We start from the raw sequence: 19224 nt of genomic DNA, 5'->3' as shown, positions 1-19224 counted from the left end.
CGACTGCCAGACGGACTTAGATACGACCTTAGCTTTACTGACCATTCTCTCTCCTAGTCCTTTGCACCGCAGCCATCTGATCTAACGTGCAGGGATGCTCATCTGGATCCCGGATACCCGGGTAACGACCATTTTTCCGCTATCCGGTGGGATCTGGATTCCGGATACCTGGGGCCAAATCTGGATAGCTCTATGCGGATATCTGGCCGCATAACCTGGATATCCGCGGATATCCTGATCCGGGTACTGTAACTAAGGAGATGTCATTGAGCCAATCAGAGGGCTCCCAGCAGAATCCCTAGCACCCAATCACAGAAGGGAACCCTGGCCAGCCCCCCTGTATAAGGAGGACTCCCATGATGAAAAAGATCGCCCTTGCTTGTGTGGCTGGCTGCTCACTGACAGACTTGCTCCAGTGCTGTTGGCTTAGCAAGTGCTGTATACAGTGGGAAACCTAAAGCTTTGAGTGCTAAACACCTTCACTACACTATTGTTCTATTTTTGTTTTAGCTAGCTTGTAATTGTTTGATTTCATTCACTCAGTTAGGTCCTGTCTGTGTCTGTGTGTGCTGTGCAGGCCAGCAGGACAGTATAGATTAGGGAATAGGATTACTGTGTTGTTGTATTGTATATAGTTAGTACTGCAGTTAGTTGTTAGAGAGTAGTACTGTGTTAGCTTACTACAGATTACTGCAGTGCTGCTGTGCTGAGCATTGTCAGTGTGACAGTTAGACAGATAGTGTGCACTGTCTGTCCTCTACTCTGCGGTCTGTCACTCTGTGCTGATTTGATTTAAAGTCCAACCCCGATTTTATTAAAGTAAAAGTACCCCACATTATCTGGTGACATCACAAATAAGTTGTACTATGTCTGCTGGCAACGGCAGCTGGGGGAGGGGCAGCAAGGGCAAGAGGACAGGGAGCAACATTACGGCCACCCTCAGAAGGTCTGCCGTGTCAGTGTCGACCCCAGCGGGCAGCCTACCCTCAGGCAGCGAGCTTTTCGCTCCAGGCGCCACGATTGAACTCAGGGCTGTTAGCCGCAAGGAGTTTGAGGAAGATGTTCTGGGTTTTGAGGAGGGGGGGTATGATGTTGATGGGATGAAGGACCGTGACTGCCATCCACAGGATGGGGATTTCAGCTCTAACGAGGAGGATGCGTCAGTGGGTTTGGCACGGAGGATCAGCATTGCAGACAGTGGCCGTGGAATGCGGGACCCACATCCTTCTGCCGCTACCACCAGCCGCACCACTCAACCCCCAACCGCCACAGGGAAAAAAGCTGCAGCATCCCATTCAGGCCGCAGGGGAATCTTCACCTCCCCAATCTGGCGGTTTTTCACTCTTAACTCATTGGACAGCAAGTTTGCCATATGCAATGTGTGCAAACTACAGATGAGCAGAGGTTGTGACCGCTACAAGTATGGCACCTCCAGCTTCATCACCCATCTGGCCAAAAAACATGTTGAGCATGAGGAGTTCAAGAGGCTGAAGTAAGCTGGCGCTGGCTCCCACCACCACGGTGCCACAGGCCACTGCTGCTAATACCACCACCTACAGCGATGTGAAAAACTATTTGCCCCCTTCCTGAATTCCTATTCTTTTGCATGTTTGTCACAGTTAACAGTTTCTGCTCATCAAAAACCATTAACTATTAGTCAAAGATAACATAATTGAACACAAAATGCAGTTTTAAATTATGGTTTTTATCATTTAGTGAGAAAAAAAACCCTCAAAACCTACATGGCCCTGCGTGAAAAAGAAATTGCCCCCTGAACCTAATAACTGGTTGGGCCACCCTTAGCAGCAATAACTGCAATCAAGCGTTTGCGATAACTTGCAACGAGTCTTTTACAGCGCTCTGGAGGAATTTTGGCCCACCCATCTTTGCAGAATTGTTGTAATTCAGCTTTGAGGGTTTTCTAGCATGAACCGCCTTTTTAAGGTCATGCCACAACATCTCAATAGAATTCAGGTCAGGACTTTGACTAGGCCACTCCAAAGTCTTCAATTTGTTTTTCTTCAGCCATTCAGAGGTGGATTTGCTGGTGTGGTTTGGGGCATTGTCCTGCAGGGGCGTAGCAATAGGGGTTGCAGAGGTTGCGACCGCATCGGGGCCCTTGGGCCAGAGGGGCCCCGAAGGGCCCTCCCTCAACTACAGTATTAGCTTTCTATTGGTCCTGTGGTCATAATTATAACTTCTATAGATGCCTTGAATAGTGGTAATCATTAACAAGCTGTTCCCCATCCCTTTCTTACATCTCTGACACTGTAGTTGCCATTGGCAGGTTTTGGTGCGCCATATCAATTGTTATGTATAGAGTGCTTGGGGGGCCCCACTGTAAAACTTGCATCGGGGCCCACAGCTCCTTAGCTACGCCACTGCCTGCTTCAGCACCCAAGATCGCTTCAGCTCTTGAGTTGATGAACAGATGGCCGGACATTCTCCTTTAGGATTTTTTGGCAGACAGTAGAATTCATGGTTCCATCTATCACAGCAAGCCTTCCAGGTCCTGAAGCAAAAACAACCCCAGACCATCACACTACCACCACCATATTTTACTGTTGGTATGATGTTCTTTTGCTGAAATGCTGTGTTACTTCTACGCCAGATGTAACAGGACACGCACCTTCCAAAAAGTTAAACTTTTGTCTCGTCAGTCCACAAGGTATTTTCCCAAAAGTCTTGGCAATCATGGAGATGTTTTTTAGCAAAATTAAGACGAGCCTTAATGTTCTTTTTGCTTAAAAGTGGTTTGCGCCTTGGATATCTGCCATGCAGGCCGTTTTTGCCCAGTCTCTTATGGTGGAGTCGTGAACACTGACCTTAATTGAGGAAAGTAAGGCCTGCAGTTCTTTAGATGTTGTCTTGGGGTCTTTTGTGGCCTCTCGGATGAGTTTTCTCTGCGCTCTTGGGGTAATTTTGGTCAGCCGGCCACTCCTGGGAAGGTTCATCACTGTTCCATGTTTTTGCCATTTGTGGATAATGGCTCTCACTGCGGTTCGCTGGAGTCCCAAAGCTTTAGAAATGGCTTTATAACATTACCAGACTGATAGATCTCAATTACTTTTGTTCTCATTTGTTCCTGAATTTCTTTGGATCTTGGCATGATGTTGAGCTTTTGAGGTGCTTTTGGTCTACTTCTCTGTGTCAGATAGCTCCTATTTAAGTGATTTCTTGATTAAAAACAGGTGTGGCAGTAATCAGGCCTGGGGGTGACTACAGAAATTGAACTCCTACATTGGACTCCTTAGCATCAGATAGCACAGGTCTGGTGACCCTGAAGGATACTAAACAGGTACGTGTGAGGAATCCAGATTTTTATCCAGTTTCAGAAAGGTCATCTCATGTGGAGAATTTCCATGAGTTGGTTGAGAAGGATCTCCTCTCATTAGCCTGGGGCTCCACAGGTATGGGTCCATCCAATATCACTGCTGCAGAACGTACTGCTCTCAGAAGCCTCCAGGAAAATAATGCAATTGTCATTTGTAATGCTGATAAAGGAGGATCAGTAGTGGTATTGGATAGAGATGCATACAGAGAACTTGTATTCTGCCAGGAAAACATTTATGGCTGTAATTTGCTTTTCAGTGATCTTTACTATATTTCCCACGAGGTCCCGACAAGGCAGAAGCTGTCACTTCCATGCCTAAAAATTAACCCTTTCAGACAGCAAAATAAAACAATTAAAACAGCTTGGTTAATGTTTTGCACTATACGTTCACATGTTTATCTCATCATGTCACGCGTTGCCTTGGGCACTTAAACATTTTTCCATGTGTAACTTTAAAATCAATCTTCTCAAAAGCTACAAGGTCTTTTTTTAACAACCCCCCTCCCAGGGGCGTAGGAATAGACCCTGCAGCCCCTGCAGTTGCAGGGGGGCCCCTAGCAAGTCAGGGGCCCGGAGGAGGAAAGGCTGTCACCACCGGCGTACCTACCGGGGATGCGACTCTCTCAGCCGCAGGGGGGCCCGGCCGCCCGGGGCTGCTCTGGGGCCCGCTCACTGTGCGTGGGGGGAGCGCTGCTCTGGACCCCCCAGCAAGGTGCTCAACTTTTCGCAGCGTCTAATAGACGCTGCGCCAGTTCATTCCCCGCAGCCCCGCTCCACCAGCAGCCTGCATAGTCTCCGGCAGGCAGAGCAGGGCTACGGCAAGATGGCCGCCGAAGAAGCCCTACACTGGAGACTATTTGTGTCTCTAGTACAGGGCTTCGGCAGCCATCTTGCCGTAGCCCTGCACTCTGCCTGTCAGCGCGGGAGATGTGCTGCAGGAGGACTCGGGGAGCTGCGAGCCAGATGCCGGGAGAGGAGAAGACTTCTGTCAGGTAAGTGAATTGGTTTTTTTCACAGGTGCATTTTTTTTTCTAGTGTCTGCTGCCTACATTGTGATTTTCTGGTCACTGCTGCCCACATTGTGATTTTCAGGTGTCTGCTGCCCACATTACGATTTTCAGGTGTCTGCTGCCCACATTATGATTTTCTGGTCACTGCTGCCCACATTATGATTTTCTGGTGTCTGCTGCCCACATTACGATTTTCTGGTCACTGCTGCCCACATTGCGATTTTCTGGTGTCTGCTGCCCACATTGCGATTTTCTGGTGTCTGCTGCCCACATTACGATTTTCTGGTCACTGCTGCCCACATTGCGATTTTCTGGTCACTGCTGCCCACATTGCGATTTTCTGGTGTCTGCTGCCCACATTGCGATTTTCTGGTGTCTGCTGCCCACATTACGATTTTCTGGTCACTGCTGCCCACATTACGATTTTCAGGTGTCTGCTGCCCACATTATGATTTTCAGGTGTCTGCTGCCCACATTACGATTTTCTGGTCACTGCTGCCCACATTGCGATTTTCTGGTCACTGCTGCCCACATTGCGATTTTCAGGTGTCTGCTGCCCTCATTACGGTTTTCAGGTGTCTGCTGCCCACATTACGATTTTCAGGTGTCTGCTGCCCACATTGCGATTTTCAGGTGTCTGCTGCCCACATTGCGATTTTCAGGTGTCTGCTGCCCACATTGCGATTTTCTGGTGTCTGCTGCCCACATTACGATTTTCTGGTGTATGCTGCCCACATTAGGATTTTCTGGTGACTGCTGCCCACATTGCGATTTTCTGGTGACTGCTGCCCACATTGCGATTTTTCTGGTGACTGCTGCCCACATAAGGATTTTCTGGTGACTGCTGCCCACATTAGGATTTTCTGGTGTCTGCTGCCCACCTTACGACATTCTGGTGACTGACTGCTGCCCACATTAGGATTTTCTGGTGACTGCTGCCCACATTACGATATTCTGGTGACTGCTGCCCACATTAGGATTTTCTGGTGACTGATGCCCACATTGCAATTTTCTGGTGACTGCTGCCCACATGGCGATTTTCTGGTGACTGCTGCCCACATTGCGATTTTCTGGTGAACTCTGCCCACATTACGATTTTCTGGCCCACATTACGATTTTCTGGTGAACACTGCCCACGTTACGATTGTCTGGTGAATGCTGGCCACGTTACGATTTTCTGGTGAACGCTGCCCACATTACGATTTTCTGGCCCACATTACGATTTTCTGGTGAACACTGCCCAAGTTACGATTGTCTGGTGAATGCTGTCCTTGTTACAATTTTCTGGTGAACTCTGCCCACATTACGATTTTCTGTCCCACATTACGATATTCTGGTGAACGCTGCCCACATTACGATTGTCTGGTGAATGCTGCCCACGTTACAATTTTCTGGTGACTGCTGCTCACGTTACTATTTTCTGGTGACTGGTGCCCACATTACGATTTTCTGGTGAACTCTGCCCACATTATGATTTTCTAAAGGCCCACATTACGATTTTCTGGTGAACTCTGCCCACATTACGATTTTCTGGTAAAATGCTGCCCACTTTATAATTAATTTACAGTGAAACGCTGCCCCATTACGATTATTTGGCACCTATGGGGGGGGGCCCCATCCAAATATTCGCAGGGGGGCCCAGTGATTTCTAGTTACGCCCCTGCCCCCTCCGTCCTTGTTCCTACTGTTCCACTTAACATAGCTAGAAAATTTGGTGATTTGGGGGGGGGGTTATGCATCCCCATCATCGGGTACTCTTCCTGCAGGCTGACTTGAACTTGAATTATGTGGTCTTGAAAAGTTAAACTCTGTTGCATAATCATTTGTCTTGTATCTGCCTTATCATCTATTGTTCAGTGCTGAGTAATATGTTGGGGCTTTATAAATACAATAAATAATTTAACAATAATAATTCTAGCATGTACAGTATGGGGGCTTTGCTATTAAATCAGTAAATAGAGATGGCCCAAACCTCCGATTTTCGGTTCAAACTTTTGCAAACCGCTATATATATATATATATATATATATATATATATATATATATATATATATATATATATATATATATATATATATATATATATATATATATATATATATATATATATATATATATATATATATATATATATATACACATACACATACCTTTTGCATTGGAAAAAGTTTTTGTTCTTTCCACCAAATCACACACAGCAATTCCCACAACTGAACATCCCACATTTTTGGGGAAAGTTTGCTAACCAGGTTTCACCCTTTGTACTGTTGAACTCTGACCTCACCAACATATTCTTTACATTGGGTGCCCTTCTTGCCATCATGTAGGGCCTCTCCCCTATTATGTCGGCAATTCTTTTATCCAACATTAAAAAAACATTCCAATGTCTTTGTAATACATTCTATAAATCGTACCAATGAGCCCCATAGGCCGTGACATAGTACTCGCAATCTTTTTTCAGTTCCTCAGCAGTCACACGGGGACTTTTCTCCACTTTGCGCTTCAGGTAGCGCACAGCAGTTGAAGTCAGCATCTTTTTTTCTGCCACGACCAGGTAGCATTTCAACAGTGCCCTTTGCCTTGAATTTGTGAATGATGCTTCCTATGGTGTCTCTTGGTATGTTTAACATCTTTGCAATCTTCTTATAGCCATTGCCCTTCCTGTGAAGAGAAATCATCTCTTCTCTTGTCTTCCTGGACCATTCTCTTGACTTCACCATGTTTGTAAACACACCAGTAAATGTCTAGAAGGAGCGGAGTATCACAGTCATTTTAAATCTGATTGCTGCTCGTTAACATCCACAGGTATTTTCAATACCTGATCGAAAACACTTGAATGAACCTCCGTTCTTAATAGTGGTAGTCTTTAAGGGGTTGAATAATGGTGTCAATGAAGAGATCACACACAAAAAAAAATAAAAAATAATACTGTATTGCAAAAACAATTGATGTCATTTTAGTTGCATTTGGTTCTTTAAAAAGTCCTTGTAAGATTCCATTCTGAACACAATTACAAATGTACACTAAATTCCCTAAAACCCTTTACAGCATTTGGGGGTTAAATAATTTTGAACACAACTGTATGCACGGAGTGGTATATCACACTGTGTGCACTCACGTAGGTAGGTGGGTGCACTGAACACAACAGGTAGGTATATGCAGTGATGGGTATTACAATGTGCACCTGTCACACACACAGGTAGTAACTGAATGTGCTGGGCCTGGCTGGCAGTGGCACACACAGTCCAAATTACCAAGGCTGTCTATGCAACACAAGTGTCAGTGGAACACACACACACACAAAAAAAAAAAAAAAAAAAAAAAAAAGATCACAAGAATAAGGTTAGCTCTCAAAAGAGCTGTTGAGGGGTGCTGTTTTAGCAATAAGAATCAGCAAGGAGCAAGGTAAGAAGCCTTCAAGAACCTAACTAAGCTTTCCCTATGAGAGTCTGCAGCAGCTTTCCCTTCTCTAATGAATACAGGCACACGAGTGAGTCCAAAGCCTGACGCTGCCAGCCTTTTATAACCGGGGAGTGGCTCCAGGAGGGAGTGTAGCCTGATTGGTTACAATGTGCCTGCTGACTGCGATGTAGAGGGTCAAAGTTGACCCTCATGAGGGTTCTCCATGATCGCGAACCCCGGAAGTTCGCCGGGAACCGTTCGCCGGCGAACCATTCGGGCCATCTCTACCGGAGCCTCAGGCTTTGATGGCTGAAGGTAAGTCCAGATTTTAATTTTATGCCTCTGCTCAGGGTCACGTTTTATCCTAGTAGTCCCGTAGTTTTATCCTAGATGATATTGTCACATCTCTATATATAATTTCCAAGTGTTCCTGCGTCCATACCTGTGTCAGTGCTTTTCTGCACTGCGCATGTGCAGTGACAGATGCAGAGGCACTGCCGAAAGGCGGAGGAGGACGGGGCCTGAAGGGGCGGGCGTGTGTGCGTGCGTGCGGCTGACACTGCCTGCGGCTCCAGGAGGGAGTGCAGCCTGATTGGCTACAATGTGCCTGCTGACTGATGTAGAGGGTCAAAGTTGATCCTCATGATGCACTATGGGGGCGGACCGGACTTCTGGAAAAGTTTGCGGTTCTCTGCGATCGCGAACCCATGGAAGTTAGCCGAGAACAGTTTGGGCCATCTCTATCGGTAAAACAGGCAATACTCTTCAATGCAATTTTGCCACAAAATCTGGTGGTGAATTTGCAGAAAAGTGTAAAGACAAATTTTAATGTGAAATACAGTATGTGTCAGTACTAGAAAAAAGTTTGGTAAAAAAATGTTGGTCCAATTTGCCATGAAATCAAACTTAAAAAAGGAGTCTGCTCACCCTTATATTGTGCAATTGTTTATAGCAAAGAGGCAATTATGTTACATTTCTTGTCTCTGTACGTTCATAGTACAGGTGGGCAGAAATTACGTCTATGCGTAATTACGCATTGTAATTCGCAATTACGCATTGCAATCGTAATGCAAATTTTGCAGATTACGCATAAAAAAATTGCAACGTAATGCCTAATCGTAATTACGCATGTTAGTGTAATTCATTCAAAATTGTGTTTGCGTTAATTACACTTTTTTTTCCGCTTATGAGCGCATTTTTTCACATTGAATATTTAAATAATGGCCACACATATGCAGTACACTGGCTGATGAAGGCAATTTTTTTTCCGCATAGGAACGCATTTTTCGCATTGAATATTTAATAGCTGCACATACACTGGCAAATGGATGCAATTTTTTTACACATACAATTATGCATAAATGTGTAATTACAGAAGTATTTAAGATTCATAAATGTAGTATGCTGTACATAACGTAATCACAATTACGAAATGTGTAAATGTGAAAAATTATGCAAAATTGTGTAATCGTAATAGACCCATCCATTACGAGCTCCAATAGTTCATAGATTACATACAAATTGACAGCTCTTACACACACACATTCATAATATAGAGTTTGCTCTCTCACAGTCACATGTAGAATATGTTTAGCTTATCTATTACTTTTATTTCATGCAAAGAACCGTACCTTGATAGCTGAACCTCTTCCTATAAAAGGAACTGCAAGTGCAGTGAAGAGGGAATTATTAGATTTCTTGCACAGATGTAAAGTACCTCCTTGTTAGACCAGCCTTAAATGAATAACATATCAAGATGATTATGTAAATGACAGATTACATGGGCACTGGCACAGTGCAATAAAACAATACTTTTAATGTTGTTTCTATAACGTCATATGTCTACAGGCCATGGCAAGCCAGTAATGGGTGTAGGCAATCTTGATAATCCTGGGAAACTTAGTTTTGAGAAAATCAACATAGCATAGGCAGCTCTAGTTAGCAACACCATATTCATAAAGTCCAATGACAGAATCCATTCAATCCATTAAAAAGTACTTTCTGAGCACTTTTTAAAAATCACTCCCATTCACTTTCATTAAAATTGCTGTAAAAAATCATGTAAAAAATTCCTTTATTTACGGTAAAGTCTTTTCCAGTAGTCATGAGGACAGCACCCCTGGATGAGACCTGTCTCCCTCCCCACCGTGGACAGGAAACTGTTAAAAGAAGAATTTGCATAAGCAATAGGCAGCCACATATAAGATACTACACCTGCCACAATACCTCAGTTAATAAAAAAAGATGACACGGACATTTAATGATGCTTACACAAACTTATTTCTTTTTTCTACCCAAATAAGGGCAGGTTGCAGGGGTGCTGTCCTCATGACTACTGGAAAAGACTTTACCGTAAGTAAAGGGATTTTTCCCAGAACGTCATTTCGGACAGCACCCCTGGATGAGACGATGTACAAGAGATAACGCCTAAGGGTGGGACCACAGCTTGCAAAACTTTCCTTCTGAAGGATAAACCTGCAGAGGCAGATACATTGAGGCGATAGTGCTTTACAAACGTATTGTGACTTGACCAGGTCGCAGCTCTGCAATCTGATCTATAGAGCCCCCTGCCCTCTCTGCCCAAGAAGTCGAAATTCCTCTTGTGGAATGAGCCATGATAGAATTTAATTGCTTCCCCTGTGTCTGATATGCTGATGAAATAGCCCCACAAATGTATAATCTGTGTAGGATTTAAGGAAGATTTCTCCCAATTAATGATCCAACCTAGATCTTGTAGTAAGACTATTGTCGTAACAATCTGATCTCTTACCGAATCGGGAGATGTCCACCAAAACAGAAACTCATCAAGGTAACCCAAAATGTTAACTTTTCTCTGTCTAAGAGTAGCCAGAACCCCAGACATTACCTTCACAAACAACCCTGGAGCTGAGGATAATCCGAAGGGCAAAGCATTAAACTGATAAATTCTTACCTCTTCCTCCATCTAGATGGCAAACCTTAACCACTTCCCGACTGCCTAACGCACAGGGGCGGCCGGGAAGTGGAGCCCTGAAGGACCGGCTCACCCACAGAGGCGGTGGTCCTTCTAAGGGCATGGGCGGAGCGATCGCGTCATCCGTGACGCGATCCTCCGCCCGGGATCGTTACTCGGGCATTTTGTCTCCGCTCGCCGGCTCTGCTAAGAGGAATCCGCATAATTGCCCAATCAGAGTGTGTAAGGCACTTTGTTAGGTAAACAAAGTGCCTTATACGTGCTTCCTTCTCGCCTCGTGGTCTCATTGTTCCAGAGACCACCAGCGAGGAGGAAGCACTTGTAAGTCTCACTGCACGCAGCTTGATTTTGCCCACAGCCTCCCTGATCACCCACCCCAGGCCTCATACCCCCCCTGATCATCCCAGCAGACCCCTGCCTAGCACCCTTGCACCCCTGTAAACCCCCCCCCCCCCCCACCTGCCACTAACTAGCGACTCTGCCCTTTAGTTTAGGTCCCTAACTGCCTCCTAGTCACCCCTGATCCCCCCCCCTACCTTTAGATCACCCCCACACCCCATCCCAGACTACCCCCCTGTATACTGTATACATCTGTATACAGCTACCTTACCCCCTGATCCCCCTCTGATCCCCCTCTGATCACCTGTCTATCACCTGTCCATCACCCCTCAGCACCCCCACCCATCAGAGCAGACCCTAACTGCCCCGCGGGGGTAACCGATCACCTGCCCAGGCCCTCGATTGCCCTCATACCCCCCTTCTGATTACATCCCCTGCTCTTTGTTTACATCTGTCCTCCCCAGCAATCACTAACTGATCTTTGATCAGTAACCCCCCTGTGTCTGCCTCTCATCAGATCAGGACTCAGTCTGCCCCGTGCAGGCTCCTGATCAACCCCCCACCCCCTCAAATCGCCCTCAGACCCCCCCCTAATCACCGTCCAAGTGCATTGTATTTGACTGTGCTGCACTTGTATTTGATTGTGCTGCGCTTGTATTTGATTGTGCTGTAATTGTATTTGATTGTCCCGTGATCGGCTTCGATTGCCCCGTGATTGTTTGATTGCCTGAGACCCCACTTCCCACCACACCCAACCCCCCCCCCTCCCCCCCACCACACCCAACCCCCCCCCCCCCCCCCCTCCCCCCTCCACCACCTTCCGAGTGCATCAGATTTGCTTGTGCTGTGATTGGAGTCGATTGTGCTGTAATTGTATTTGATTGTCCCGTGATCGACTTCGATTGCCCCGTGATTGTTTGATTGCCTGAGACCCCACTTCCCGCCCTACCCAATCCCACCCTCCCCCCATCACCTTCCGAGTGCATCAGATTTGATTGTGCTGTGATTGGATTCGATTGTGCTGTAATTGTATTTGATTGTCCCGTGATTGTTTGATTGCCTCTGAGACCCCACTTCCCACCAACCCCAATACCTCTCAAATACTCCCTTTTTGCTAGGTAGGTGCTCTTTTTTTCTGGGTAGTCTCGGAGGAAAACCCCATAAATTTAGTAATCCACAATGGCAAGAAGGGGGCTTTCCGATGACGAGGTATACAGGTACATGGACCAGTCGGATGAGTTCTTTTGGGAAGAATCATCCGTCGAATCTTCCGGGTCCGAATTTGAACCTGTAGAAAGCAGTGGTTCCTTGACCGAAAGTGATGACGAGGCTATGGTCCCGGCTAGAGCCAGGCGTGCCAGACCCCAAGTCGTTAGACCGCAGGTGGCGCAGGATCCGCCTCAAGGGCAGCAGGGTGGTGCTAGCGCTGATGATACTTTTCTTGGTGAGGCAGGCACCAGCAGCGCAGCATCTCCTGGACTTAGTGCCAGTGCTTCCGTAGACCCTGGCGAAGTGGTGAGCGTCAGCATGGAAGTTGAAACTGGTACGGTGGCAAGTGCAGTAGTACCCCCATCGCAGCCACCAAGAAGAAGACGGGCCCGTAGTACCCATAGACTCCCAGAGGTGCTGGCACAACCAGATTGGCAATCCCCTGATTCCGCCGCACCCGTAGTGCCCCCTTTCACCGCCCAGTCTGGAGTCCAGGTGGCAACAGCTCATCTAGGAACGGCCCTAGACTTTTTGCAGCTGTTCATCACCCAGGTTCTCCTGGACTTAATTGTGGTTGAGACCAACCGTAAAGCCACACAATTCATCACCGAGCACCCGGAGAGCATGTATGCCCAGCCTTTCGGGTGGAAACCAGTCCAAGTTTCCGACATTAAAATCGTTTTGGCCCTTATCCTTCACTTGGGACTAATGAAACAGAATGTATTGCGGTCGTATTGGTCTACGAACCCAGTACATCATGTTCCCTTGTACCCTGCTGCCATGTCCAGGACACGATTTGAGTCCATCCTGCGCTTCCTGCACTTTAACGATGACGAAACCTGTCATGAAAAGGGCCACCCTGCTTATGACCGGCTCCACAAAATTCGGCCCCTCATAGACCACCTGTCATCAACATTTGCAGATGCTTATATCCCTGAACAGAACATCTGCGTAGACGAGTCCCTCTTACGCTTTACCGGGCGCCTTGGCATCAAACAGTACATCCCAAGCAAGCGCGCCCGGTATGGGGTGAAACTGTATAAGCTCTGTGAAAGGGCCACAGGCTATACATGTCGTTTTAGGGTCTATGAGGGAAAAGACTCAAAATTTGAGCCGGTCGGATGCCCTGACTACCTGGGGAGCAGTGGAAAGGTTGTGTGGGACTTGGTGTCACCCTTGTTCCAGAAGGGGTACCATCTTTTTGTGGACAATTATTACACAAGTGTGGCCCTCTTTCAGCACTTAAAGTTAGAAGGAATCCGATGTTGTGGCACTGCGCGGCCTAGTCGCCAGGGCTTCCCCCAACGGCTCGTTACCACCAGACTTTTACGGGGCAGAGGGTCGCCTTGCATACTGAAGACCTGCTCGCGGTGAAATGGAGGGACAAGAGGGACGTTTACTTTCTGTCCACCATTCACACAGACACGACAGTCCAAATTCAACGGGCAACTAAGGTCATTGAAAGGCCCCTTGTCGTCCACGAATATAATGTCAACATGGGAGGGGTGGACTTCAATGACCAGAGGTTAGCGCCCTATTTAATTTCCCGGAAAACAAGACGCTGGTATAAGAAAGTGTCTTTTTATCTGATTCAATTGGCAGTTTACAACAGCTTTGTTCTCTACAGTAAGGCTGGGAGAACTGGATCTTTCCTCCAATTTCAGGAAGAGATTATTCTGGACACCCTGTATCCAGGAGGTGCCAGCCCCCCCCCCCCCAGATGCAACTAGCCGACTGCATGGAAGGCATTACGCCTATCAGCTTCCGTGTGCCCCAGGTCAACGCATCCGAAGAAAACGTTGCCGTGTCTGCAGCAGGGCTGGAACAAGGACTGACACCGTTTATTATTGTCCCCGCTGTCCTGACCAGCCTGGTCTATGCGTAGGGCCGTGTTTTGAGAGGTACCACGAGCAGGTACACTATTAGAACCTAGGGAACTCCAGACACAGGAGTAGGCACACACTCAGTGGTCTTTCGCACATTGTCGCAGGGAGAGGAGAGGTAAGCTTGAAAACCAAACGGGTAAGCATAAAAGTCGGAAGAAGGATCGGTTTCCATGCTTGATATTGCTGATCTGTCCTGGGTTGGCGATATAAGACGGCATGTTTGAATTTCCCTTGAGTGTGGACACCCCCGGTTTATATGTGATTTGGGCCTATGATGATGCTTTAATGCCACACAGAGTCATCTCTATTGGCAGGCATATTGCTGTATCCTACAGGCATAATGCTGTATACTAAAGTTCTGAGGCCCAGTCACATAAGTTGGTGGCTCACCCTGAGTGCAGGGTGGCACGGGGTGTCTCTCTCCTGAGGTTATCACTGCCATTGATGTGGAGGATATCTGCCATTGATGTGGAGCAAGGTATGTTTGCCGTTCATTTTTCCTTTCAGCCCAGAGTGCATTACCCGTATACCCAATATAAGGAGTATAGCAGAAACTCCTAATACTGGCCATACATGTAATGATTGCAGAGACCCTAAAATGCCAGGACAGACTTCAAAAATGACCCCATTTTGGAAAGAGGACACTCTAAAGTATTATGTGAGGTGCACGGTGAGTTCATAAAAGATTTTAGTTTTTGTCACAAGTTAGCAGAATTTTTTTTTTATTTTTTTTTCTAACAAAGTGTCATTTTCCGTTTACTTGTGACAAAAAATAAGATTTTCAATGACCTCACCATTACCCTCATGGAATACCTTGTTGTGTATTCTTTCCAAAATGGGGTCATTTGTGGGGTTTGTTAACTGTCCTGGCAAGTGGGCGGGGTGCTAAATTGTGAGCACCCCTGTAAAGCCTAAAGGTACTCATTGGACTCTGGGCCCCTTAGCGCAGTTAGGGTGCAAAAAAGTGCCACACATTTGGTATCGCCGTACTCGGGAGAAATAGTACAATGTGTTTTGGGGTGTATTTTTACACATACCCATGCTGGGTGGGAGAAATACCTCTGTAAATGACAATCTTTTGATTTTTTTACACACAATTGTCCATTTACAGAGGTATTTCTCCCACCCAGCATGGGTATGTGTAAAAATACACCCCAAAACACATTGTACTACTTCTCCCGAGTACGGCAATACCACATGTGTGGCACTTTTTTGCACCCTAACTGCGCTAAAGGGCCCAAAGTCCAATGAGTACCTTTAGGATTTCACAGGTCATTTTGCGGAATTTGATTTCCAGACTACTCCTCACGGTTTAGGGCCCCTAAAATGCCAGGGCAGTATAGGAACCCCACAAATGACCCCATTTTAGAAAGAAGACACCCCAAGGTATTCCGTCAGGAGTATGGTGAGTTCATAGAAGATTTTTTTTTTTTGTCAAAAGTTAGCGGAAAATTGATTTTTATTGTTTTTTTTCACAAAGTGTCATTTTCCACTAACTTGTGACAAAAAATAAAATCTTCTATGAACTCACCATACTCCTAACGGAATACCTTGGGGTGTCTTCTTTCTAAAATGGGGTCATTTGTGGGGTTCCTATACTGCCCTGGCATTTTAGGGGCCCTAAACCGTGAGGAGTAGTCTGGAAATCAAATTCCGCAAAATGACCTGTGAAATCCTAAAGGTACTCATTGGACTTTGGGCCCTTTAGCGCAGTTAGGGTGCAAAAAAGTGCCACACATGTGGTATTGCCGTACTCGGGAGAAGTAGTACAATGTGTTTTGGGGTGTATTTTTACACATACCCATGCTGGGTGGGAGAAATACCTCTGTAAATGGACAATTGTGTGTAAAAAAAAATTAAAAAATTGTCATTTACAGAGATATTTCTCCCACCCAGCATGGGTATGTGTAAAAATAGACCCCAAAACACATTATACTACTTCTCCTGAGTACGGCAATACCACATGTGTGGCACTTTTTTGCAGCCTAACTGCGCTAAGGGGTCCAAAGTCCAATGAGCACCTTTAGGCTTTACAGGGGTGCTTACAATTTAGCACCCCCCAAAATGTCAGGACAGTAAACACACCCCACAAATGACCACATTTTGGAAAGTAGACCCTTCAAGGTATTCAGAGAGGGGCATGGTGAGTCTGTGGCAGATTTCATTTTTTTTTTTGGTGCAAGTTAGAAGAAATGGAAACTTTTTTTTTTTTTTTTTCTCACAAAGTGTCATTTTCCGCTTACTTGTGACAAAAAATAATATCTTCTATGAACTCACTATGCCTCTCAGTGAATACTTTGGGATGTCTTCTTTCCAAAATGGGGTCATTTGGGGGGTATTTATACTATCCTGGAATTCTAGCCCCTCATGAAACATGACAGGGGGTCAGAAAAGTCATAGATGCTTGAAAATGGGAAAATTCACTTTTTGCACCATAGTTTGTAAACGCCATAACTTTTACCCAAACCAATAAATATACGCTGAATGGGTTTTTTTAATCAAAAACATGTTTGTCTACATTTTTCGCGCTGCATGTATACAGAAATTTTACTTTATTTGAAAACTGTCAGCACAGAAAGTTAAAAAAATTATTTTTTTGCCAAAATTCATGTCTTTTTTGCTGAATATAATAAAAAGTAAAAATTGCAGGAGCAATCAAATAGCACCAAAAGAAAGCTTTATTAGTGACAAGAAAAGGAGCCAAAATTCATTTAGGTGGTAGGTTGTATGAGCGAGCAATAAACCGTGAAAGCTGCAGTGGTCTGAATGGAAAAAAAGTGGCCGGTCCTTAAGGGGTAGAAAGCCCTACGTCCTCAAGTGGTTAAGCATTATTGAGAAGACAGATGTATCGGTAATTGAAGATATGCATCTTTTCGGTCTAGAAAGGCTAGGAAATCGTCCTTCTGTAAGAGATGAATAATAGATCAAATCCATTCTGAATTTTCTGTATTTTACCTTCCGGTTTAGACTCTTTAGATTTAGTATGAACCGATAATTTCCCTGTAGCTTCTTTACTAGAAAAAAACAGGGGAATAGAATCCCTGTCCTCTTGATGAGGGCATAGCCTATCACCCCATCCTTCCCAAAACATTTCCCGCATTAAATCCCCACCAAAACTTATACAAACTAACATTATAACAAAAACACAGGACTGCAATTAACGTGGAAAATTAAAGGCCAGAGCAGCCCTTAGTCTTTATGAAAACTTAACAATAGTGCAAAAAACTTTGTAGAACAAAACAGAAAGGGGGAGGTATCCGGAGGTACATGTAACACATATTATCGTAACAGGAATCCAGCTCTTAGCACCGGCCCCCAGCTGTGAGCTCCGGCTCAGGGACAGCTGTATTCCACCCAAACAGTCTTTTTGAAGCCGTTGACCTTCTTCGGAGGTATACGCACCACGGCACAACCCCACCTCAGTTCTTAACCCCCTGCGGATACCGAAAACCCCCTCCACCCCGGGCTGGCAGGACACCTCATGCCTGCGCGGCCCACCACATACGCAGAGCTCTGTGAATACCCTCACTAAGAGCCAGAGTCCACAGGTCTGTACCCACTGCGTTAAGATGAACTCCATCCAATCTCAAAAACCTGGACGTGTCCATCTCTAAATCCGAGTGACGCACGGCCACTCCGCCGTTACGCACTACAAAACGCGAGACCTCCCTGTTCAACTTTATCTGTGCCCTGTTAATCCTATCCACCGATCTCGCCTGCCTCCACCTGAGCCGGCCCACCACCTCCGACCAGACCACGATCATGTCTGGGAAGCTAGATCTAAGCCTAAAAAAAAAAAAAAAAAAAAAAATCGAACTTTATATCTCTGGCAATACGCCGAGTCGATCGTGACGCCAAGTCATTCCCCCCGGCGTGTATAAGTAAAATATCAGGTGGGCGATCCAGCCTGGCAAAGCTATGGACCTCTGGAACCACTCAAGACCACAGCATACCGGGAACCCCGATCCATCGTAACAGAGCCTGGGCTCGAGACACTCCCAACTGGCAGCCCTCGGGCCTCGCCCCTGCCCGCCGAGCTCCTCAGGCAACATGCAAATGGCCAAGGATCCAGACCAGGCAAGGTGAGGCGTCTGAAACAAACAATAACAAAAGAAACGCATATCAAAAACTGAACCTGTATCCGGCACAATAATCACAAAAGATGTGGCCTGACATAAGAGAGAAAGCGAGCTGACTCCCATCTGCCGATACGTTTTATCCAGGTATTATTTAAACCCCACCTTGCCACCTCCGTGGTGGCCCCAATCCGAAAGGAATGGGATGCAAAACTAAGGGGATAAAAACCCAGAAGGCTGAGCAGTTTTCTAAAAACTGCCACAAATTGGAATCGGGACAAGGAGGATTCCCCCTCGTGGCACAAAAAGGATAATCCTAGAGCGGATCTAACTTCCAACAAGGATCTAACTGCTCCCACCGGGCAGACATGGGAACCCTGCAGCGAGAAGAGGGTAACCAACCTGCCTTTTCCTAACTGATCGGTTTTTGACCTTCGAAGGTAAAATACCACCGAATCAGAAACCACGAAGATGTCACCTGATAGCAAACCCCCTTGCTTAACCTTGCTAGGGCTGACTAACTCCCCTATCCTAAATGCACCGAAAAAGGCAAGCGAAAATGCGACAGCAAACAGACGAACTTCATAGGCGGACAGGCATACATCAGCCAAACGCACAAACATAGCCGACAAAATTGTAAACGACACAGGACGACGCGTGTCGCATACTGAAGTACCCGACCTATAGCCCCTCAGAGCAAACCGTACCCAAGAATCTTTGGTAATATCAGTAGCTCCTTGCATTTTAAATAAAAAGGCAAGAGCTGCAAGTTTTTTCGTTAAAGCCGAAGGTGAAACACCCTCGGCCCCATTCTGTGCCATGAAATGGAACAGAACGCACAACCGATCCTCCGCCGAGTCACCGGCGCCATTGTACTGCAACATTTCTTTCCACTGGGCCCATACACCCGTATACGCATTCCAAGTGGAGGATGATACCGACCGCTGCATCCACTCCTCTATCTTCCGAAAGGAATCGTCCACAATGCCTCCGGGCAGCGACGGCCCTGTTGCTC

The 19224-nt window shown here is 46.1% G+C and overlaps 1 protein-coding gene across 1 annotated transcript in view; it reads right to left on the bottom strand.

Annotated features, from left to right (window-relative positions):
- LOC137571390 (alpha-1,4-N-acetylglucosaminyltransferase-like) overlaps positions 1-19224 on the bottom strand; it is a 122661-nt gene that overhangs the window by 13277 nt on the left and 90160 nt on the right. The window contains exon 2 of the mRNA XM_068280409.1: positions 9378-9480. The gene's annotated coding sequence lies outside the window, so the exon portion shown is untranslated. The remainder of the gene's footprint in view (positions 1-9377; positions 9481-19224) is intronic.

This window comes from Hyperolius riggenbachi, chromosome 4 (genome assembly GCF_040937935.1).
Source record: "Hyperolius riggenbachi isolate aHypRig1 chromosome 4, aHypRig1.pri, whole genome shotgun sequence".
Lineage (NCBI taxonomy): Eukaryota > Metazoa > Chordata > Amphibia > Anura > Hyperoliidae > Hyperolius > Hyperolius riggenbachi.
The sequence above is the reverse complement of the archived record's forward strand: the minus strand, read 5'-3'. Positions and strand labels throughout refer to the sequence as shown.